The sequence below is a fragment of the Scyliorhinus torazame genome, chromosome 11 (genome assembly GCF_047496885.1).
Source record: "Scyliorhinus torazame isolate Kashiwa2021f chromosome 11, sScyTor2.1, whole genome shotgun sequence".
Lineage (NCBI taxonomy): Eukaryota > Metazoa > Chordata > Chondrichthyes > Carcharhiniformes > Scyliorhinidae > Scyliorhinus > Scyliorhinus torazame.
This window is the reverse complement of record NC_092717.1, coordinates 82,462,414-82,485,916: the sequence shown is the minus strand read 5'-3', so window position 1 is coordinate 82,485,916 and position 23,503 is coordinate 82,462,414. Positions and strand designations below refer to the sequence as shown.

The following is a 23,503-nucleotide window of genomic DNA, read 5'->3' as shown; positions in this document are numbered from 1 at the left end:
CAGCAATGTCATATTATGAAATTGCTTTCCTATCAGAGGACCTCAACCATCAAGAGCATATGAAGGAGGCTTGTGTGCCAGTGCCCGCATAGTTTTGAACCATTAAATGCAATGGATGGATGAGTCGCTGACCTGAGCGCGTCATTTCATAATCATGATGTGTTGGGTACTCTGCTACACAGACGAACCAACACAGTTGCGAATGGTACAACTCAGTTTTATTACTAACATTTATTTACAGTGGTAAACTGGTTACTGAGGTTCGATCATAACCCTAGAATCTGTGGACCTATTCCTAATACTATCTTGTAGTGGCACTCAGCACATGGTGGATGTCTGAGTGGCTTGCTGTGAGCTCTGTGCCCTGAGCTGTCTCCTGCTGGAATGCTCAGGAAGTGTTGTGTTCCCTATTTTGTACTGTGTATGCTCTTGCCTGTGATTGGATGTGGTGTTGTGTGTGTGTTGATTGGTCCGTTGATCTGTCCATCAGTATGTATGTATGTATGTGCTATGATGTTTACCTGAACATCATGACAAATAATTAGACTTTCTATTCTAAAGCTTGATTGCAGCAGGGCTTCCCAGTAACGTAAGCCCATTGCTTGGAGAAAAGCATTTTCCTCATCATTTTAAGTGAACTGAATCTATCACCCAGTGATGCATGTTCTTTGAGAATGAATCAGTTGTGTTGACCAGCTGTCTACAACAGCCTCCATGCCAAAGTCCCATCTCACTTCAATCTTGTGAGCTGCACGAGAGACATGGCAAAAGTTCATGTCAACCTGTATCATTTGTATTATTAATTCCAATTCGTCTTTATCTCAGTGAAGTGATGTGTCGCTGTCTCTGACAGACAGCAGATACTCTGGTGGTACCCAAATAAGCAAAATGAAAGGTAATATTATTCTGACAGTAGTTCAGTGGGATTATGTAAACATTTTGATGCTTTGTTTAGCAACATATTCAAGAGAAGCTGCATTATTTAAATGGTAAATGTTTCCAAAGGGATTTGCTCCTTTGCCTGCCTGACAACCACTGCAGGAGAGTCCTTTGAAATAATTTTCCCGCTGTCAATTTATCCAGATTTTACTTGTACTGGCAAGTATACAAGTGGAGTACCACAGACATCAGTTCCTCAGCAGCTGCAAGTCATATTATTTTATTAATGACCTTGACAAAGGAATAGGAAAGTGCATACCTAGTTTAGCAAGTGATGCAGAGTTCTGTAAAATTAACTAAATCCGAAAGAATAAAATAAAAATATTGCGTATGCCAGAAATTTGAAATAAATACAAAAATAACTGGAATAACTCAGCATGTCTGGCAGCATCTGTGGAAAGAGAAATAGAGGGTGGGATTGTCCGGCCCTTCAGCTGGCGGGATCTTCCGAAGGCAACACCCCCCACCCCTCACATGCTGATGCCACTAGATCCCTAGTGGCAAATGGCGTGTGCGAATTGGGAGGGGGGGTGGAAACCCAGCCAGAGTTAGTGTTGAGTCCAATATGGCCACTTCCATGCACTCTGGACTTAATTGGTCTGGGGTCACTCGTCCCCTGACTGCTGCAGTCCCCGCAGAGGCCACTGCTCTCCAAGGCGCTGCTGGGGTTGAAGAACTTACAATTGACTTTCCGGCAAGTGGGTGGGGCCACTGCCTCTCCATGAAATGCTAGCCGTACGATTGTCAATCCAGCCGCAAGAACTCAGTTCAAGCTTTGTGCATGAATGCTTTTTATTATACAAGCTTTATTACATTGACTAAAAACAGTACTCAATTTTATGTGTTCTACGATGCCAAATTAAAAGACAAGATGGCATACAAACAAAACAACCTGTTGATGTGTTATGTACTCTGGGATAACGCAGGCTGCAACTGGATGCAGCTTTAACCAAAAGATACTCCAGACCTTGAAGTTAGTTCAATCTGATTTATTGAACCAGTAGCACAGTTAGCACAGTTCTCTATGAGTTCAACTTTCTGCTAACCTAAGTGTGGTTACTCTGTCTGACTGAACCAGATTAGCCCTTAACCACGTGCTGGAGGTGTGATACTGTACATATACCCTGACTCACTCTGTAGATGTTCGTCAGTGGAAAGAGACAGAGTGTGAGTGCCTCGTGCCTTTTATAGTGAGATACCACCCTTGAGTGTCCTGCCTGCTCATTGGTCATGTCCTGTTCTCTGTGTTCATTAGTTGCCTGTCTGTGCCTGTCTGTATATCATTATCTGCATGTCTGCATATCATGACACCTGTTTCCTACGCTCAGCGGTGATCACTTCATTTCCAGACTGTATTTTCCGACCTATCCGATTTATGTCCCGCATAATTTTAAACACCTCAAAAAGGTCTGCTCTCAGCCTCCATGGAAAACAATCCCAGACAAACGAGTCTCTCTTCATGGCTGAAACTCTCCAGCCCAGGCAACATCCTGGTGAATCTCCTCTGCACCCTCTCTAATGCAATCACATCCTTTCTTCCATGTGGTGACCAGAACTGCATGCAATAATCTAGCTCTGGCCTAACGAACGTTTCATACACCCCAATCATAACCTCCCTGCTCTTATATTCTATGCCTCAGTTAGTTAAGGCAAGTATCTCATATGCCTTCGTAATCACCTAATGTACCTGTTCTGCTGCCTTCAGTGACCTTTGGACATGCATCCCAAGGTCCCTCTGGTCCTCTGTGCTTTCTAACATCATACCTTCCAAAAAGCATCACCTCACATTTTTCAGGGTTACATTCCAGGCTGGATTCTCCGCTCCCCGATGCTGAAAATTGTACTCGTGGAGTATGCCGCGCCGAGTATTCACCGCCTCCAGCCATTGCCTGAGGCCCGCCCCACGATGCTCTGTTGCGGACCGGCTGATTTCCCGATGGTGTGGTTCTAACATGGTCCCAACGTCCGTGATTTTCACATGGCGGCTACGCACTCAGTCCGGGGCCGCCACAGTGGGGGAGGGCCGATCAGCGGGCGGGGGAGGTTCCATTCGGGGCTGGGGGCAATATGTGCGGGCTGTCCGGGGCACACGAGTGGCCGATGCGGGGCACTCTTTTGCCAGTCCAGGTCTACGGGCTGAGTTCGTCATGGAGCATGGCACGGCCGCTGGAGGCCACCGCCTTCCACATGCACGGCTTTTGACCCGAAAGTGCGGAGGGGCCATATCAGCAGCTAGAGCTGCGAGCTCTACGGCAGCTGCCTGCTGGCCACCAGTAAAATAGGGAATCTATGCCCTTTTGATGCCCGTTTTCCTGGTGTAAAAGGCCACAGTTTCCCCGATGGCTTGGGGACATAGTCCCCAAAACAGAGAATCCAGTCTGCCATTTTCCACTGTTCTGCCCACCTGACCAGCCTGTCCGTATTATCCTGTAATCTAACACTTTCCTCCTTCATATTGACCACACCACCAATTTTCGTGTCATCTGCAAACTTACTGATCATACATAGAACATACAGAGAACAGTACAGCACAGAACAGGCCCTTCGGTCCTCAATGTTGTGCCGAGCTTTGTCCGAAACCAAGGTCAAGCTATCCCACTCCGCATTCACATCTAGATCAGTAATATACACAACAAACAGCAATTGACCCAGTACTGATCCCTGGACACCATTGGACACAGGCTTCCTGACAACGTTCAACCATCACCCTCTGCCTCCTGCCACGAAACCAATTTTGGATCCAATTTTCCAAATTGCCTTTTGGCCCATGGGCTCTTACCTTCTTGATCAGTCACCCATGTGGACCTTGTCAAAAGCATTACTGAAGTCCATGTATGATGTGGAGATGCCGGCGTTGGACTGGGGTGAGCACAGTAAGAAGTCTTACAACATCAGGTTAAAGTCCAACAGGTTTGTTTCGAATCACTAACTTTCGGAGCACTGCTCCTTCCTCAGGTGAATGAAGAGGTACTTTCCAGAAACATATATAAAGACAAAGTCAAAGATGCAAGACAATGCTTTGAATGTGAGCATTTGCAGGTAATTAAGTCTTTACAGATCCAGAGAGAGGGGTAATTCCAGGTTAAAGAGGTGTGAATTGTCTCAAGCCAGGACAGTTGGTAGGATTTTGCAAGCCCAGGCCAGATGGTGGGGGGTGGCTTTGGATTCATGTCACATTACATTCACCCCCCCACCATCTGGCCTGGGCTTGCAAAATCCTACCAACTGTCCTGGCTTGAGACAATTCACACGTCTTTAACCTGCAGTGCTAAGGTGCTCAGGTGACACCAGCAGTGTCAGGGTGCCACCTGCCCGGAGCCTGACCACCCACCTGGAAGACCCCCAAGTGCCATTCCACCTGGTCCCTGTTTGTGGGGACCAGTGCTGAATGGCCCCCAACTGGAGTCTCCTCGGCGAGGTCGATAGACGCTGGGTGACCGTTTGATCCAGCGTCAGCACGGCTAAGTGAGTTTCTAAACTTGCTTACCTATGCGAGTCTGGACCCCACCCATTGTGGACGGGATCACAACGTTTAGCAAGATCTTGCGAGGCACAACAACCATCGGGAATCCCGGGAGAGGACTGTTCCAGATCTACCAGCCGTGTCCCGTCCCAGTTCCGGTGGGACACGAACTGTAAATCGTGCCCTCTATCAACTCCACTGCCCTCATCTACACACCTAGGCACTTCCTCAAAAAATGTAATCAAATTTGTTAGACATGACCTCCCCCTGAAAAAGTAATGCTGAGTATCCTTGATTAATCCTTGCCTCTCCAAATGGAGATTCACTCTGTCACTCAGCTAATATCTGGCTTGATATGTCTCCAAATCCCAAGAGAACCATGTTTGCAAGACAGGGAGTGCCAACAAAATGAAAGATAACATATTACAACAGTAGTTCAGTGCGCTTAATTAACCATTTTGATACTTTGTTCAGTCCTACAGTTCCCCCGGCAATCAACATTGCTAAGTGGCTCCTCTCTGAGATGCCCATGTACAAGTGTAAGAAAGTATATTAAGTAAGTGTAACCCTGTCAAATGCCAGGGTCCCACTCAAGTCCCGGCTTAGGTTAATGCCGGTGCGGAGTCTGCACATTCTCCCTGTGTCTGTGTGGGTTTCCTCCAGGTGCTCCGGTTTCCTCCCACAAGTCCCGAAAAGGTGAATTGGACATTCTGAAGTCTCCATCTGTGTGGAGACCTCCGAACAGGCGCCGTAGTTGGCGACTAGGGGATTTTCACAGTAACTTCATTGCAGTGTTAATGTAAGCCTACTTGTGACAATTATAAAGATTATTATTATGATTATTATAAAAGCCCATTAGTGCCCCAGGTGAGACTGCATCCTTTGCGCTCACACACTTCTGCAAAATTCCTCCTGTTGCCTAGGAGGAGATGGTGACAGGTTTATCACTTCATTGTCTGAATATCAATGAGGAGTGTGGTGGCCTGCTTCACCGTGCAGACTCCTTCAGACCTCCTTCAGACTACAACCTTTGCACCTCTGCGTGGGCAGTAGTGGTCACTGGTTCATGTGCAACTGGTGTGGGTTGTGGCAGAGGGCTTTGGGAGGTGGAAGAAGAAGAGGGTGCTGAGGAACTCTCGGTACATCCACCCTCCACAGTCACCTGAACAGCACTGGGTTAGTCTTCTGGTGATGCTCTTGAGGCTGGCTGCTTGTGGGCAGCAGTCGTCCATTCTAACAACTGTTGTGCCAACTGTGCAACCTGTTAAGGGTTCACAGCTCCTCATGCATTCCATGGATGTTAGCACTGATACCCTTTTCTTTTATTTTCCCTCAGGTGTTATCATGCAGGGCACAGAAGTTGCTGAGTGAGTGTTTCCTGAGAAGGGGAGTGAATAACAGGTAAGCTCTTTCTTTCTTTTTTTCTCTAGAGGGGCTGGCAGGGAAGATAGTGCAATGTTCCTCCTGCAGAATGTTTGAGGTGAGGGACGCTGTCAGTGTCCCTGCTGATTTCATCTGTGGGAAGTGCACCCATCGCCAGCTCCTCAGAGAGGGGCTGGGAGGAAGCAGTCAGTACAGGGATCCCCTGTGGTCGTTCCCTTTAGTAACAAGTATACCACTTTGGATACTGTTGGGCGCGGGGGGGGGGGGGGGGGGGGACTTACCAGGGGTAAGCCATGGGGTACAGGTCTCTGGTACAGAGTCTGTCCCTCTTGCTCAGAAGGAAAGGGGGAGAGGAGTAGAGCATTAGTCATTGGAGACTCCATAGTTAGGGGGATAGGTAGGAGATTCTGTGGGAACAAGAGAGACTCGCGGTTGGTGTGTTGCCTCCCAGGTGCCAGGGTACGTGAGGTCTCAGATCATGTTTTCGGGATCCTGAAGGGGGAGGGGGAGCAGCCCCAAGTCGTGGTCCACATAGGTACCAACGACATAGGTAAGAAAAGGGATAGGGATGTAAGGCAGGAATTCAGGGAGCTTGGGTGGAAACTTTGATCCAGAACAAACAGAGTTATTATCTCTGGGTTGTTACCCGTGCCACGTGCTAGTGAGACAAGGAATAAGGAGAGAGAGGAGTTGAACACGTGGCTACAGGGATGGTGCAGGAGGGAGGGTTTCAGATTTCTGGATAATTGGGGCTCATTCTGTGGTCAGGGGGGACCTCTACAAACGGGATGGTCTACACCTCGACCAGAGGGGTACCAATATCCTGGGGGGGGAAATTTGCTAATGCTCTTCGGGAGGGTTTAACCTAGTTCAGCAGGAGCTTGGGAACCTGAATTGTATCTCCAGTATACAGGAGGTTGAGAGTAGTGAGGTCAAGTGTAAGGTTTCAAAGTTGCAGGAGTGTACCGGCAGGCAGGAAGGTGGTTTAAAGTGTGTCTTCTTCAATGCCAGGAGCATCCGGAATAAGGTGGGTGAACTTGCGCATGGGTTGGTATCTGGGATTTCGATGTAGTGGCCATTTCGGAGACATGGATAGATCAGGGGCAGGAATGGTTGTGGCAGGTGCCGGGGTTTAGATATCTCCTCTGTAAGCTCAGGGAAGGTGGTAAAAGAGGGGGAGGGGGTGCATTGTTAGTCAAGGACAGTTTTCCGGTGGCAGAAAGGACGTTTGATGAGGACTCGTCTACTGAGGTAGTATGGGCTGAGGTTAGAAACAGGAAAGGAGAGGTCACCCTGTTAGGGGTTTTCTATAGGCCTCCGAAAAGTTCCAGAGATGTAGAGGAAAGGATTGCAAAGATGATTCTGGATAGGAGCGAAAGCAACAGGGTAGTTGTTATGGGGGACTTAAAATTTCCAAATATTGACTGGAAACGCAATAGTTCGAGTACTTTAGATGGGTCTGTTTTTGTCCAATGTGTGCAGGATGTAGATAGGCCAACGAGACGCGAGGCCATGTTGGATTTGGTACTGGGTAATGAACCAGGGCAAGTGTTAGATTTGGAGGTAGGTGAGCACTTTGGTGATAGTGACCACAATTCGATTATGTTTACTTTAGTGATGGATAGGGATAGGTATATACCGCAGAGCAAGTTATATCTGGGGGAAAGGCAATTATGATGCGATGAGGCAAGACTTAGGATGCATCGGATGGAGAAGAAAACTGCAGGGGATGGGCACAATGGAAATGTGGAGCTTGTTCAAGGAACAGCTACTGCGTGTCCTTGATTACTTATCAAGGATACCTGTCAGACAGGAAGGAAGTGGTCGAGCAAGGGAACCTTGGTTTACTAAAGCAGTCGAAACACTTGACAAGAGAAAGAAGGAGTCTTATGTAAAGATGAGACATGAAGGTTCAGTTCGGGCGCTCGAGAGTTACAAGTTAGCTAGGAAGGACCTAAAGAGAGAGCGAAGAAGAGCCAGGAGGGAACATGAGAAGTCTTTGGCAGGTAGGATCAAGGATAACCCTAAAGTTTTCTATAGATACGTCAGGAATAAAAGAATGACGAGGGGAAGAGTAGGGCCAGTCAAGGACAGTAGTGGGAAGTTGTGCGTGGAATCCGAGGAGAGAGGAGAGGTGCGAAATGAATATTTTTCGTCAGTATTCACACAGGAAAAAGACAATGTTGTCGAGGAGAATACTGAGATACAGGCTACTAGACTAGAAGGGCTTGAGGTTCACAAGGAGGAGGTGTTAGCAATTCTGGAAAGTGTGAAAATAGATAAGTCCCCTGGGCTGGTTGAGATTTATCCTAGGATTCTCTGGGAAGCTAGTGAGGAGATTGCTGAGCTTTTGGCTTTGATCTTTAAGCCATTTTTGTCTACAGGAATAGTGTGAGAAGACTGGAGGATAGCAAATGTTGTCCCCTTGTTCAAGACGGGGAGTAGAGACAACCATGGTAACTATAGACCAGTGAGTCTTACTTCTGTTGTGGGCAAAATCTTGGAAAGGTTTATAAGAGATAGGGTGTATAATCATCTGGAAAGGAATAATTTGATTAGAGATAGTCAACACGGTTTTGTGAAGGGTAGGTCGTGCCTCACAAACCTTATTGAGTTTGTTGAGAAGGTGACCAGCAGGTGGATGAGGGTAAAGCAGTTGATATGGTGTATATGGATTTCAGTAAAGCGTTTGATAAGGTTCCCCACGGTAGGCTACTGCAGAAAATACGGAGGCATGGGATTCAGGGTGATTTAGCAGTTTGGATCAGAAATTGGCTAGCTGGAAGAAGACTAAGGGTGGTGGTTGATGGGAAATGTTCAGACTAGAGTCCAGTTACTAGCGCTGTACCACAAGGATCTGTTTTGGGGCCACTGCTGTTTGTCATTTTTATAAATGACCTGGAGGAGGGTGTAGAAGGATGGGTGAGTAAATTTGCAGATGACACTAAATTCGGTGGAGTTGTGGACAGTGCGGAAGGATGTTACAAGTTACAGAAGGACATAGATAAGCTGCAGCGCTGGGCTGAGAGGTGGCAAATGGATTTTAATGCAGAAAAGTGTGAGGTGATTCATTTTGGAAGGAATAACAGGAAGACAGAGTACTGGGCTAATGGTAAGATTCTTGGCAGTGTGGATGAGCAGAGAGATCTCGGTGTCCATGTACATAGATCCCTGAAAGTTGCCACCCAGGTTGAGTGGGTTGTTAAGAAGGCGTACGGAGTGTTAGCTTTTATTGGTAGAGGGATTGAGTTTCGGAGCCATGAGGTCATGTTGCAGCTGTACAAAACTCTGGTGCGGCCACAATTGGAGTATTGCGTGCAATTCTGGTCGCCGCATTATAGGAAGGATGTGGAAGCATTGGAAAGGGTGCAGAGGAGATTTACCAGAACGTTGCCTGGTATGGAGGGGAGATCTTATGAGGAAAGGCTGAGGGACTTGAGGCTGTTTTCGTTAGCGAGAAGAAGGTTAAGGGGTGACTTAATTGGGGCATACAAGATGATCAGAGGATTGGATAGGTTGGACAGTGAGAGCCTTTTTCCTCGGATGGTGATGTCTGGCATGAGGGGACATAGCTTTAAATTGAGGGGAGATAGATAGAGGACAGATGTCAGAGGTAGATTCTTTACTCAGGTAGTAGTTAGGGCATGGAATTCCCTGCCTGCAACAGTAGTGGACTCGCCAACACTAAGGGCATTCAAATGGTCATTGGATAGACATATGGACGATACGGAAATAGTGTAGCTGAGCTTTAGAGTGGTTTCACAGGTCGGCGCAACATCAAGGGCCGAAGGACCTGTACTGCACTGTAATGTTCTATGTTCTATGAATGGGCTGATCCAGGCTACCCAGGGAGGCGTGCACCCTAAACCATGCGTTTGCTACCCTCATGACACAAGCCCAGTCTTGCACTCCCTCTCATGGATATGTGCCATTTTGCTCAGCAAAGTGACAGCATATGTGCCAATGCTGCCTCTATAATTTGCGATTCATAGACCAATAGACAGCTGCTCAGCCTCCCTGGCATCTCTATGCCATCTGTTCCACAGGATGGATATGTTGCATCCAGTCTGATTCACCCCTGTCTGGGCCATCTCCATGACATCCTTCACCCTCTTTGACTGAAACGACAACATGATTTTATGTTAGTCTGATATTGAGTGCATGGAGGGAGATTGCTCTTCACTGCAGTTGTGCATTACAGTGCTGATGTGTTGTATGGGGACCTACGTGTGCAGCTTACACATCCAAGCCTCAATGTTGAAGAAGAGGTATGAGCCATGTCTCAGACCTTAGTTGTAGCATGAAGGTTGGACCCTTCCTTGGAGCTCTGTGTAGATGAGCCAAGCTTCTCACCTTGTTGGAACGTAACTCATTGAACCTTTTCCTGCACTGAATCCATGAGCACAGATGGTCTCCTGTTGTGCTCACTGCACAATCCAGACCTTCTTGGCTACTGTAGGAGCATTACAGTGGACAACAGGCTAGAGGACTGCTCCTTGACCTCTTCTACCAAATCCTGAAGATTCTGGTTAAAAAGGCATGGGGCAGCTGGACCCATGCCTTCTCCTATGTCTTCTTGTTGTGGCATTCGATGAATAAAAATGTAAGGTGAAAAGGGTGATGAGCCATTCAGATTAAAATGTTCTCATTCACTTTTGTTTGTTAACATATACAAACCATTTTTCTCATCTCATTAATGATTACTGGCAAAGAGTGGTGAAGTAACTGGCTTTGCACAAATACATGGTGTCATGTAGGTTGTATGCTGTGCTCCATGACCTCTGACACACCTGTTGGTTTCCTTTCTCATAGTCACACTGTAATGCCTTAAAAGTCTGAAACTGTGAGGGACTTAGTCAAGGGATAACATGTGGCTGCAAGCCAATAGGTGAGTGCAAAAGGGTAAATGGTGGGATAATGAGCATGGCACTGTTCATAATTCATTCACCCACTGAATTCTGGCAGCTAACTACATGATCACATAATATCTGGATTATATAGTTGTCGCAAGAGAATGCCATCTCCCTGGCTATGTCTTAGAAATGCTTTCAGTGGCAGCAATATTTACAATTCTCCCAAAGGGAAAGCTCATGATGGACCACCTGTTCCAGGGCCAGCTAACAGTTGGAAAATATGGGTAATGATAGGGCAATGGTGCTTCCTCAAGACACAGGGCTTCACCATTGATCTTTGATAATGTACCTCTTAAACGGGCCTTTTCAGGAGGTTTGCTATTTATCTGTGCCTGAGTGGCCTGATCCATGCCTGGGCCAGCCTTTGGCCACTCACCTCTGGGGTCTCCTGCCCTGAGACCTATTTTTACCCATCCCACCCACACACACTCTCAACTGGACCAAAACTCGTCCAGGCAGACATTTTGGGAGGTTGTGTTCATGGAGCCAGGGAATTTCCCCATCTTTGCGCACTCTAACTGGGAATGAAAATCTGGGCCTTTGTGCCGGCGTGATCCCACTAACCAATCATAGATTATCATAGAATTTACAGTGCAGAAGGAGGCCATTCGGCCCATCGAGTCTGCACCGGCTCTTGGAAAGAGCACCCTACCCAAGGTCAACACCTCCACCCTATCCCCATAACCCAGTAACCCCACCCAACACGAAGGGCAATTTTGGACACTAAGGGCAATTGATCATGGCCAATCCACCTAACCTGCACATCTTTGGACTGTGGGAGGAAACTGGAGCACCCGGAGGAAACCCACGCACACACGGGGAGGATGTGCAGACTCCGCACAGACAGTGACCCAAGCCGGAATCGAACCTGGGACCCTGGAGCTGTGAAGCAATTGTGCTATCCACAAGGCTACCGTGCTGCCCAAAATCAAAAATGTGTTTACTTATCAAACTCAACTGTTTCATGATTTTCGGGCATTCAGGCATCAGATATGAGTCTAAACTTTTGGAAAAACCTATAATTCCAATAAAGAAATATCATCCATTTTCTTTGGATGTTTAAACCATGATTAACTCTTTCTCTCAGGAGTTTAAAAAAATAGACAGACAAAATTACAAAAAAGGGTTAATTTCTAATTGATTTAAAAAGGCATTTATTAAGTTTAAACATCGATGAGTACTGAGTGAAAACATCAATGGAGTGGATCTTGATTGTAAAATGGGTGATAATAAACTGGCAGCCAGTTTTACCTCTCACAGTTTTTAAAGTAAATGAAAATTACAAATCAGGAGAGGTGATACAGCTGCTGATTCACTTTTATGCATTTAAAGTCTCATGCAAGATTTATGATGCTCGCGATGCCTCAGGAGATCTAATGAGATCTCGTGAGATGTCACGATCTGGACCTCATCCCTCATCCTCACTGGGCTGGATCCAGGTTTGCATATTTAAGTGAACAGTTAGCTTCACTTTAATATGTGTGCGCCGGAGCATCCCAAGGTGTGGGATCGAATTCCCGTGTTTGGGAGACATCACCGTGGTGGTGTTTAGCACTGGTTTCCACAAATGTGGACCAGGCGTAATGGTAGTGGGGGGTCTTCCAGGTGATTGCAGGTGGTACCTGGCCAGGTTGCGCATGCCAGTGATTGGGCCGGGGTGCCCTACCCTTATGAGGTGGGGTGAAAGAGGGCTCGAGGATCCCTAATCTGTAAATTGGGGTATTAGGTGGGGGTCCAGAGGCCATGGTGGGGGATAGAGAGATCGGGACGGCATTTGTCAGTGCAGGAAGTGAGCTAAGTGCAGCCTCGGCAGGATGTTCCCTGCAATGCCCCCCCCCCCCAAAAAAAAGGAGAGTCCCATTGATAGTGGGGCTGGTCTCAATGCTGAAAACTCGAAGAAACACCCTGCTATTCGCGCTCAAAATGGAACTCAGATTTTTTTCATTAAATCACGCTCAAAGTCCCTGAAAATTTGAAAGAAAACAATAAGTTTCAGAAGAAATTATTTTTCAACTCCTGCTTTATATATTTATAACTCAAATACGTTTGTTGTAGAAGGGCAGCAGAGTTTTTGTGATCATTCTAAAGTTTTTCTACTAGGTTTTTCAAAAAATTGTGAGTAATGAGAATTAAATAAAAATAAATGTTGCTCATGAAACGTTGGTCTGGATTTTCGTTCACAAGCCAAAGACTAGGTGTTGGGAAATTTTCAGGCTCACTGCATCCTCCTTAGGAGAAAATTCACTGAATGGCATGATTTTTGTTCCGAGGTGTGTGTGGGTGCAGGATAGAATTGGGCCTACCGACCCAGATGCAGATTTGGGGAGGCCATAGCGGCTGCCAAGTACCAAGATAGGCTGTTTAAAAAGTTTGCTTGTTAGGTTACATTTTAGATCCTATTGCCCTCAGCTCATTGCACACCCCAACTACTTCCCATGCCGTATCCATGCCCCAATGCCAACTTAATGGCAATCCATGCCCACAGCCACTCCAATATCACCTTAAAGCCCCCAATACCAATAAATATCAACTCATGTCAACACACCCACCACCTTTGGCCCTTACACTCTGTATGCCAAATCACCCAGTACATGCCATGGTAGACCTCATGAGCTATTTTCAGACTAAATTAAATAAAAGCCTAGATATCTGTTATACTCTTTTACGATATGAAAAATAAAGCATTCCTCTTCATGAAAGCCGATTCACAACTTTAACTCTCAGTTGTTTAATTTCATAAAAACAAACTTATATTCATAATTCCAGATCAAAGACAGTTAAATATTTCATAACCGCTTTGAGCTATCATTCAAATTGTAAACTAAGGATCCCATGCTGAGATAATTATGGATGGGAGAAAACAGCCAAGCATTCATAATGAAAAAAGAACAAACCTTGGGGAATGTCAGAAAACAACTATTATAATTGCCAGAACAGTATTTTTTCAACTCTCACCGACTACAACAACATACTTTCCCTAATCTGTACAGGGCTGATGATTTAAATAACTTCACATCATGACAAATTTACTGTTTTAATAAAATAAAAATTCAGAAAATTTTGAAAGTCTATTTTTAAGCAAGAAAAAAGTAATAAGAAATACTGTTACAAACGCAAACATGATCAGTTAATCATAGGGAAACAATGCTGGTTTGTGATATTAGTCAAAATAATTTCCTTAAACCTGTTGCACATACTAAGTTATAACAAAAGCATTATCTTCAGTGCTGTACACAATTGTCGAAGTTGAGACTTTGAATGGGCAACTCTTTGAAATTTAAAGCTCAATATACTGATCCATTAAATCACAGATTTATAATTTGGGATCCCTATGGGTGCCATGGGGGTCTACAGTTTCAAAAGATCTCTGTTTATTTTACATCAGATTCTGTATTTGTTTTGAACTTGTTGACTTCCCTTTTATGCCAGAATAATCTGATTGGAATCTTGGATAGTCCCGCTGTGACCGCCTAAACACTTATTACAACTTTAAATGTCGGAAGATCTAATGCATTAGATTCACCTGTCGACCCAGCTTCAGAAATTTCTGCGTTAGAGGGATGAGAATGTCACCAATGGAAACTTTAATTTTTCCAACTGCTGACATAAAAAACTTGGGATGGTGCAGTAAAATTTGTCTTGAAACCTCGGTAAATCAAAACTCAGTCTGTCAAAGTAACTTCTGTCCCTTCAGCTTGTCACTGTGAACCCTCAAAGCAGGAACTTCAATGAGAAAAGATGTAAGAAAAATACCCACATCTTGCCGAACTCTCAATGGTATTTGTAATAAGTTGATTGACATGCATATTACTTTATATATATGCAATGAGACTAAAATGTGATGGGAAGGATTTGGATAGACAGGCTTGTAGTCATACAACCCACAACTGTACAGAAATAGCAATTTGATACATATCCTTAGTGTGTTATTGCTGTTGCAAAAATATACATCGCCATTCATTTGAATAAGACAGTTGGTATTTGTGAAATTTGATCATACACAAACAAATAGCTCAGCCTAGTAATATCTAAAATAGGCCGCATAAACATGTTTGTGTTAACCTTATCAATATGACTTATGGCTCAGTTTTACAGTGACAAGGGACTACAAATTCTTCAGGAACTCCTGGCACAAATCAACTATTTATTTAAACAATAATACCACAAGAGGTGTGATTTAGGCATGAAATTTAGTTGCTTTGTCCTGCCTCTTGGGGTTTTATGAAGGCCTATCTCAGGTTTACATGTGTGCAATGTGCTGCTGACTGCTTCCCGTGCAGTCCATGTAGCATTATTGAAACACAATGCTGCCCCTGGGTCCAACGCTGTATGTACACAAAGGAATTGAACAGTCAGTATATGTCATGTGAAATCATGACCCCATTGACCGAAAGATCTGGTGCCAGGCCAGGATACCAACTTTGCTCACCACATGTGCAGGCAGTGTAGTCTTTGATATTCATACCTAATGCAACAAGCATTATTCTGACCTCAGGTAACTGTCTGTGTGGAGTTTGCACATTCTCTCTGTGTCTGCGTGGGTTTCTTCCGGATACTCCGGTTTCCTCCCACAGTCCAAAGATGTGCAGGTTAGGTGAATTTGCCTTGCTAATATTGCCCCTAAGTGTCCAACAGTTGGATTATGGGGTTAGGGCAGGGGGATTGGGCCGAGGTAGTGTGGTCTATCAGAGCAACCCAGTGCCGACTTGATGGGCCGAATGGCCTCCTTCTGCACTGTAGGGATTCTATGATGTGATTATGAAGCAAGATGGGCCCTATTCTGGGTCTATCTAAAAGGTGTCATGATAAAAGGATATGAAGGAAAATATACATGTCTATGTCATATAAAATTCGAAATTTATTATTTTGTTACAAAATGGGCAAATGGCTGAACTGATAAAGTGACCACCACTGATCACATGATGATAGTTCTGGAAGTTTCTGTGCAGTTTAATAACAAGGGCAAAGACATCATATCCCTGGAATGTAATATTACTTACATTGTATAAACATTCCAGCAAAGCCAACACAAATGATATCAGACAAGACGTCTGTACTAGTTAGCTATGAGAAAAAACTCCTCATCTCCAACATTGTACGAATGGCTCTACAGTTAACTATGAAAACACAATGGCCCGTAACTTTCTCAGAGTGGCAATCTACAGCAGATTGCCTCGATAGATGGATTTATTCTTGCTAAAATGCCAAAGCCTTTGTCTCGTCCACGTTCCTTACTCAGGCTGGGTGAGACAGGAGCAGAAAAGTGCGCCCTGGCTGCATTGGCGAGGAATAACTGGGGTGCAGGGATGAAAGTAATGCCCCATTTTTACAGCAATAGCTGCTATAAAAGAGAAGTTTAAAGGGACAGAAACTGGTCGGGGGTGGGGTTCGGTTCAAACCAGGAGGTGGGTTTGGATTGGGCCAGGGGTTTTGGGGTGGGGAGGGGAGGGGGTGGATGCAGTCCAGTTGGGTCAGGTCAGATGTGAGGGAGTGGGGGGGGGCGGTTTGGATCAGTGGAGTAGTCCAGTCGGGTTTGGTCAGGCCGGGTCAGGTCAGGTCGGACGGGAGGGGACTGTGGGGCTGGGGGTATGGCCAAGTGAGACGGGATGGGAGCAGTCCGATCGGACAGAGCGGTGGGGGTGTCAGGTCGGGGATGGTGTGGGGCATCCAATGGGTGGTCATCTGTGTGGTGTGGGTGTCCAGTGCGAGGCTCGATCTGGGTGTTTAAACAGTTACTTGAGAGTTGGAACTGATTTTTTTTTCTAACTATTTTAGGGTAACTATCGGGGTAAAACTGCCAGAACCATCTGAAGTTGCTGATTTAAATCACTTCTCTGATGGTTCCCAGGCCCAGCGCAATTGTCCAGGAGAAGTTAGCACTTCTGGACAATCCCAGGCAAACCCTTATGTGGGACTTTGTTTGAGGGCTCCTCCCCGTGTCTGCGTGGGTTTCCTCCGGGTGCTCCGGTTTCCTCCCACAGTCCAAAGATGTGCGGGTTAGGTGAATTGGCCAATGATAAATTGCCTTTAATGTCCAAATTGCCCTTGGTGTTGGGTGGAGGTGTTGAGTTTGGGTAGGGTGCTCTTTCCAAGAGCTGGTGCAGACTCAAAGGGCCGAATGGCCTCCTTCTGCACTGTAAATTCAATGATAATCTATGATTAATCTAGGACAAAGGTTCGGCACAACATGGTGGGCCGAAGGGCCTGTTCTGTGCTGTATTTTCTATGTTCTATGTTCTATGATACTCCAGAAATGCAATGCAGAGGAACCAGGATGTTATAGGCCAACTAATGGGTTTTAACAAGGGGGCCTCATTAGCTGAATAGTTTGACCCAAAACCATCCTGTCACTTGACTGAGACTTGAGCTATTTGAGTTGCTTTAATTAAAGAGGCCAGACAGCACAACAGCTTATGGGATTTATTGGCAGTCATTGTTTAAACTCAGGAGAGAAGCAGTACACCAAGCTCATGGCCTGCCTCTGTCTACATTTTCCACCTAACAGGTCGTAACAGAAAGAGCAGTCTGGGTCTAAATTATTTGGCCATCATCTATACTTTGTGCGACTGGAACAATGGAACCCCTGTTTCTGTGCCTAAACTAAAACTAATTCTTCTGTACGATTCTTCTGCCATCGTGAAAGTCACCACTTCTGAAAAACAGAACACCTTGCAACAGTTTTAGCCTGCTGACCTCTGAAGAAAAGCTTTTGATTCTGGACTGATGTGAAATCATAATTCATATATTCTTTGTGTGTAATATTGGCCATCAACTCCTTTTGTTCCCTTATCCCTTTTTTATTGTAAAAATCGAAAAGTGGGGGACATTGTTTGCAAACCTGCTTCCCATGATTTTGAGTGTGTATGTCAAATAAATTATGATGTTACCCACGCTCGAGTTTGCTGTGTAGTTACTCATAAAGGATTGGACTCCAAAACTGAAAAGTTGGGAAAATACATCACCATTTCCAACGTGAAAAATCAAAAATCAAAAACACCTTTCTGCTAATGGATGGGTAGCGAATGGAGAAATCAGAGCTGTTCCAAATTAAAGCCCCTCCTGTCCGTAGCAAGGGACAATTAACATGTTGCGGGTGAGATGCTTTAAACTTGGGTGTACTGAGGCAAGGCTTGTGGCAGCACTGTGGAGCAATGTGGTGATTTGTGCTGACCACAGAAAAGGAGGAATAAAATTGCCTCACCGAGAAATGGAGGAAACAGCTGCAATGCCATTGGCTCTGCAACATGATCAGGAAAAGGAGGGGAGGCAGAGAACGGGACCTCTGTGAGGTGGGAGTAGAAGAAAGATTCTCCTTCTTCTAGGAGAATCAGCCAGAAAACAATAATACCTCGTCAGATTTCGGTTCACAAAGACTGTCACCATAGCATTCTGCTACCTCATTCATACTGAGGTAGAGCCTCAAACCAGAGTGAGGACAGCCCTCCCAGTGGCAGGGAAGATCACTGTTTCCCTTACATTCTAAGTCACAGGATCCTTCCAGCTGCTAGCAGGTGACATCAGCAATATGAGCAGTATGCCACAGCTCACCATTTTTGTGAGCCACACAGAGGATGTTTGAATTTCCAGTGACTGATTGGGAGGATCACACAACAAGATTTCAAGTTTTAAGGCTTTTACTGTAACAAACAAACTAAAAGCAACTTTGAGTGCGATTTACTCAAACTGGGTGCGATTTACTGGCCCGCATTTAACATTTAAAATTACCAAAAAGCCCCCCCTCCCTCCACCTTTACACTTTACTTTGTCCCATAAGTGAACTCTTCACTCTCCAATGACCAGCCCAACGCAATCTCCATTTCTAATGGTTTCCTTCCATTTTCCTTTTGCAGTCAGGTAAATATTGAATCCTGAACTGACTTTTATAAGGAGGGTTACCCTGGAGGTCTTTCCCCCTTGCCAAAGCTAGGTGAATCTTCCAACCTCCTTTAAATCCTCATTAGCTTGGTCTCTACAAACTGAATACAAGCTTTTACCCGCATTCTGCATGTTGAACAAAAAAGACTGGTTGCGTCTGTCTCGCTGCTCTCACTGCCTCTTGCTTTCTCTCACTTTCAGATTCTTGAGAAAGCCTGTGTCTGTCTGGTTAAGTGATACCTTAGAAATACTGCAAGCCAAAACTTCAAATGCTTTTTGTCGACTCTGCCCTCTAAAAGCCAATCTTCATGGCAACATGAATCATGTGGGCATTGTATCCAGGTAGAAATGCTGATTAGCTGTCCTATAAACCCTCAATTCCATTCTATCTTGGAATTAAATAGACAGATTAAAGTATAACTTTTTGATTAAACCAAATATTTCTAACATTCTAACACTCTGGGCTGGATTCTCCACATTCCAATGCCGAAACCGTGTTCGGCGATAGGGCTGAGAATCCAGTTTCCTGCTTGAAATCAGAACCGGTGCTGGTTCGGCGATTCTCCACCCTCCAAAGTACACCATGCAGAGTATCCACCACCTGAGGCCATTGCCATATCCTCGCTTTGAAATTCTCCACCCTTGACTGGCCGAATTCCTAACGGCGTATTTCTAATGGGGTCCTGCCTTTCGGGAATCTTGCGTGGCGGCTGCTGACTCAGTCCACGGCTGCCACAGTTGGTGGCAGGCTGATCAGAGGGCAGGGGGACCTCATTCAGGTCTGGGCTTTTAATGTGCGAGCGGTCCGGGTTCGGGCTCCCAGCCGATCGGGGGCACTAGTTCCGCGGTCCAGGTCCGCGGTCTGTGTCTGCCAGGGAGCATGGAGCGGCCGCTGGAGGCCACCACTGTGCGCATGCTCGGTCTCTGACCTGGCTGTGTGGGGGGCCATATCGGCAGCTGGAGCTGCGAGCTCCACGACAGCACCCTGCTAGCCCCCTGCAAGACAGTGAATCTGTGGCCTTGTGACGCCAGTTCTTCTGGCATAAAAGGCCACAGTATTTATGACGGTCTGAGGACATAGTCCCTGAAATGGAGAATCCAGCTCCTTATGTGAGATTTGGAGACTAAAGGACAAGTTTTTGCTGCTGAGGTGAACAGCTCAAGTGTCGAAACGTCCTCACTCGGCGGAACTATCTTGGTAAAAAGTGCCCCATTAGACCTAATTTTCACTCTTGGGAGGTGGTGGCAGGAAAAAGTCATGTCCACATCTCCCAGGATCAGATTGGATGTGGCCACAATGATGGCTGAATGCGAAGACAGGCTGGTCAAAAGACCTACTCTGGGACTTTGTCACCGTTGTTTTCTCACATTTTAGGTCATCCAACCTTCATCCCCAGACTTCATCACCCCTCTACCTACTGTCCATGATATTTCCATCCCTCCATGCCAACTGATGCTCACCCATCCAAATGCCATACATACCCTCTGTTCCAACTCATAACACTTACATGCCCATTCTACCAGTGTACTGTCTGTGCAGAAACAAAGAATTCTACAATAATAATGTGTGAAATAGCTTTAAAAAAGAGGCGTTCCTTCAAGTGTCAATCAATCAAGCCATTAAATATAAAAAGCAAAGGACTGGATACTCCATTTCTGAGACTAAGGCTGGGATTCTCCGGTATCCAGCGGAGCGGGCCGTACCGGCGCCAAGAAGTGGCGTGAAACACTCCGGCGTCGGGCCGCACGGAAGGTGCGGAATCCTCCGCGCCTTTGGGGGCTAGGCCGGCGCTGGAGTGGTTGGCGCTGCGCCAACCGGCGCCGAAGGGCCTCCGCCGGCCGGCGAGAGTTGGCGCATGCGCAGGAGCGCCAGCGTGTTCTGGCGCATACACAGAACCGCTGCCGTGTTTCCTGCGCATGCGCAGGGTGTTTCTTCTCCGCGCTGGCCATGGCGGAGCTTTACACAGGCTGGCGCGGAGGGAAAGAGTGCCCCCACGGCACAGGCCCGCCCGCAGATTGGTAGGCCCCGATCGTGGGCCAGGCCACCCTGCACCCCCCCCCCCCCGCCCCGGGGTCGGATCCCCCCACGCTCCCCCGAGGACTCCGCAGGACGCCCTCAGAGCCAGGTCCTGCCGGTATGGGCCTGGTCTAATCCACGCAAGCGGGACTGGCCGGAAACGGGTGGCCGCTCGGCCCATCGGAGACCGGAGAATCGCCGGGGGGGGGGGGGGCCACTGCCAACGGCCCCCGACCGGCGCAGCGCCATCCCCGCCCCCGCCAAAAAACCGACACCGGTGAATTCGGCAGCTGGCGTCGGAGCGGTGGGGCGGGAATCACGCCGCCCCCCGGCGAATCTCTGACCTGGCGGGGGGGTCAGAGAATCCCGCCATAAGTGATGCCGAAGCAAGATTCATGGACTTTCACGACAGCAAAACGTGCGCCGAACCTGGATCGATTCAGCAACTGTGGAGAGGCTAGCACTGGCGGCACATGGAACACAATCGGTTCCGATGATAAATGGTGCGGGATTCACTGGGTCCGTGATTGACACTCAGGAGGCCGACAAGCTGCATCCCCATGTTCACATTTGAGTCCCAACATACACTATCTCAGCCAACAAAATGGTTGTGCTGGAGTGTGCCCATACAGCTAATGGGCCAACTGGTGCAAGAGGGCACATAGTGGGGTGGCCTGGGGGACATCTAAAGGACCCCTGGCACTAAGTTCACAGTGGGCAGTCAACGGCATGTGCAGCTGGATGGTTGCCTTGTCGGCTGCGACAATGGTGTTTCATGCCTCTCAACCCCGACCCCACAAACTCACATCCTGCCCACCTGCTGCTACTCCCCCCGACCCTGGCAGAAGCCCCCGGGCCAGGGCACCAATGTCAACATACTCTAGCGATGTTGCATACTTTCCGAACCCCCTCTCTCTCCCACAGCAGCCACGACGCCGATTTCATGATTTTTAAAAGGACAAGTGAACTGCGCCATTGGGAACTCGCCCCATCGGCGGAGGAGAATCGCAGAAGCCTCGGAGAATACCGGGTCGAGCCCACTAATGATATGCAAATGGAGTTTACTGTACGTGTATTCCGGAATTCATTGACGCCACTGTCGAGACGACAGGGAATTACGATTTGGTGTCAAATAGGCACCTGTGCGATTTTAGCGTTGTAACCTATTCTCCGCTCAATCGCATTTCCCGATTTTGGCGTCGACCAATAGAGAATCCCAAAAGCTTTTAAGTACTTGGCATCTTTTAATCTTATACAATTGAGTCATTGATAAAAGGGAAGCACAGAAAAGGTAATTTTTTATCACCTCATAATGATGTCAGTCAAGGAAAGCCAACATTTCCCTGCACCTGTGGAAACAAATTCGCTCACTCCTTTTATGAAAGCCTGGGTTCTCAGCCAAGCATGCATAATGAAACTTGCCTGAGAACTCAGATTCCCTTAAAAAGGGCTAACTTTGTTGACACAGGTGCAGAGAAGTGAAAGGTTTGTCTGGACCTCCATTCAAAACATGGGATGGTTACTTGTTGACAGGGCCTAATTCCACTATAAATAATCCATGACCCCTTTCAACCATCCTATCACATGAGGTCAGAGGGTCTTCAATGAAAGGCATGTAACCAACTTCAACACCGTGAAAACGCTCATTCATCTTCTAAGGTAAAGGTGATTCTGCTTGGCCAACTCAGGGAAATCTGTGCAGTCTACACCTGAGAGACTGTCCATTTTTCTAACTGTGTGGGTGCATCCTCCACAACATTGTCATGTGACACGGTGGTGCAGTGATTAGCACTGCTGCATCTCAGAGGCACGGACCAAGGTTCAGGTACAGCCTTGGGTAGTTGTCTGTGTGGAGTTTGTACGCTCTCCCCATGTCCACTTGGGTTTCCTCCGGGTGCTCCGGTTTCCTCCCACAGTTCAAAGATGTGCAGGTGAGGTGGATTGGGCAATGATAAAATTGGCCCTTAGTCTCCAAGGATACAGGTTAGGTGGGAATAAGGCGGCGGAGTGGGCTTATGGGGATAAGGCGCTCTTTCAGAGTGTCGGTACAGACTTGATGGGCCGAATGGCCATCTTCTGCAATGTAGATATTCTATGGTTGTGGTTATGAGGGTCCAACTACTATCTTTTGTAATGTGGAGTGAAGAGGAGAAGGAGGTAGGGAAAAGACCAAATTCAACATGTGCAATTTGACTGACTGAGAACGGTTGTGTTGTGAAAATTCATTCCGTTGGAAAGAATCATTCTTTCCGTTGGAAAAAAATCATTCCCCACTCTAAGAAGGAGCCAGCACTCCTTGACAGTACCACTGTATCAGGCTCCCCATCGCAAAATCCCCTTAGCTAACATCACTCAATAAAGGCCAACAACAAAAACCTTTGCTCAGCAACATGATCCAGCAACACATCAATAATACAATAAAAACAGAACTAATCACCTCTGTGCATCCCTTTAGTGCCTGTCTTGTGGGTACCAATATCTAGGAAACTATATTTTCTTCCACTTACTTTGGAACTGGTGGTTGAAACTTGTGGAAGCTGTCCAACCCAGGGGCATCAACAGTTTAGATGAGACACAAAGTGCTGTCTACTGTAGCCAGTTGTACAGAAACTTGATCAAATTTATCAGTGTGTTTTGCAGTGCCAAAAGAGACTTTTCAAAAGAAAGTAACCTGCTTAAGGCTGTGGACTGCTTTTTTACACACATCAACCAGGGGACTAGAATGGGAAACAACACGAGAGAATGTCAGAGTAGACTTTAACACTATGATTCATGGATAATTAATATTATGGAATGCTTTCTTCTGGACATTAAGATCTTGTTGGTATAATATCTTGCTTGTAATTGAAGAACAGGCATAAAAAGTAATTGTTAAAGATACTTTGGGCAAGATTTTCCCCCCCCCCGCCCCCC

The 23,503-nt window shown here is 46.5% G+C and overlaps 1 long non-coding RNA gene across 1 annotated transcript in view; it reads left to right on the top strand.

Annotated features, from left to right (window-relative positions):
- Positions 1-17,353, top strand: part of LOC140385998 (uncharacterized) — a 49,496-nt gene extending 32,143 nt beyond the window's left edge. The window contains exons 2-3 of the long non-coding RNA XR_011933519.1: positions 5,739-5,803; positions 17,204-17,353. This is a non-coding gene — a long non-coding RNA (uncharacterized lncRNA). The remainder of the gene's footprint in view (positions 1-5,738; positions 5,804-17,203) is intronic.
- The last annotated feature ends 6,150 nt before the right edge of the window (positions 17,354-23,503 follow it).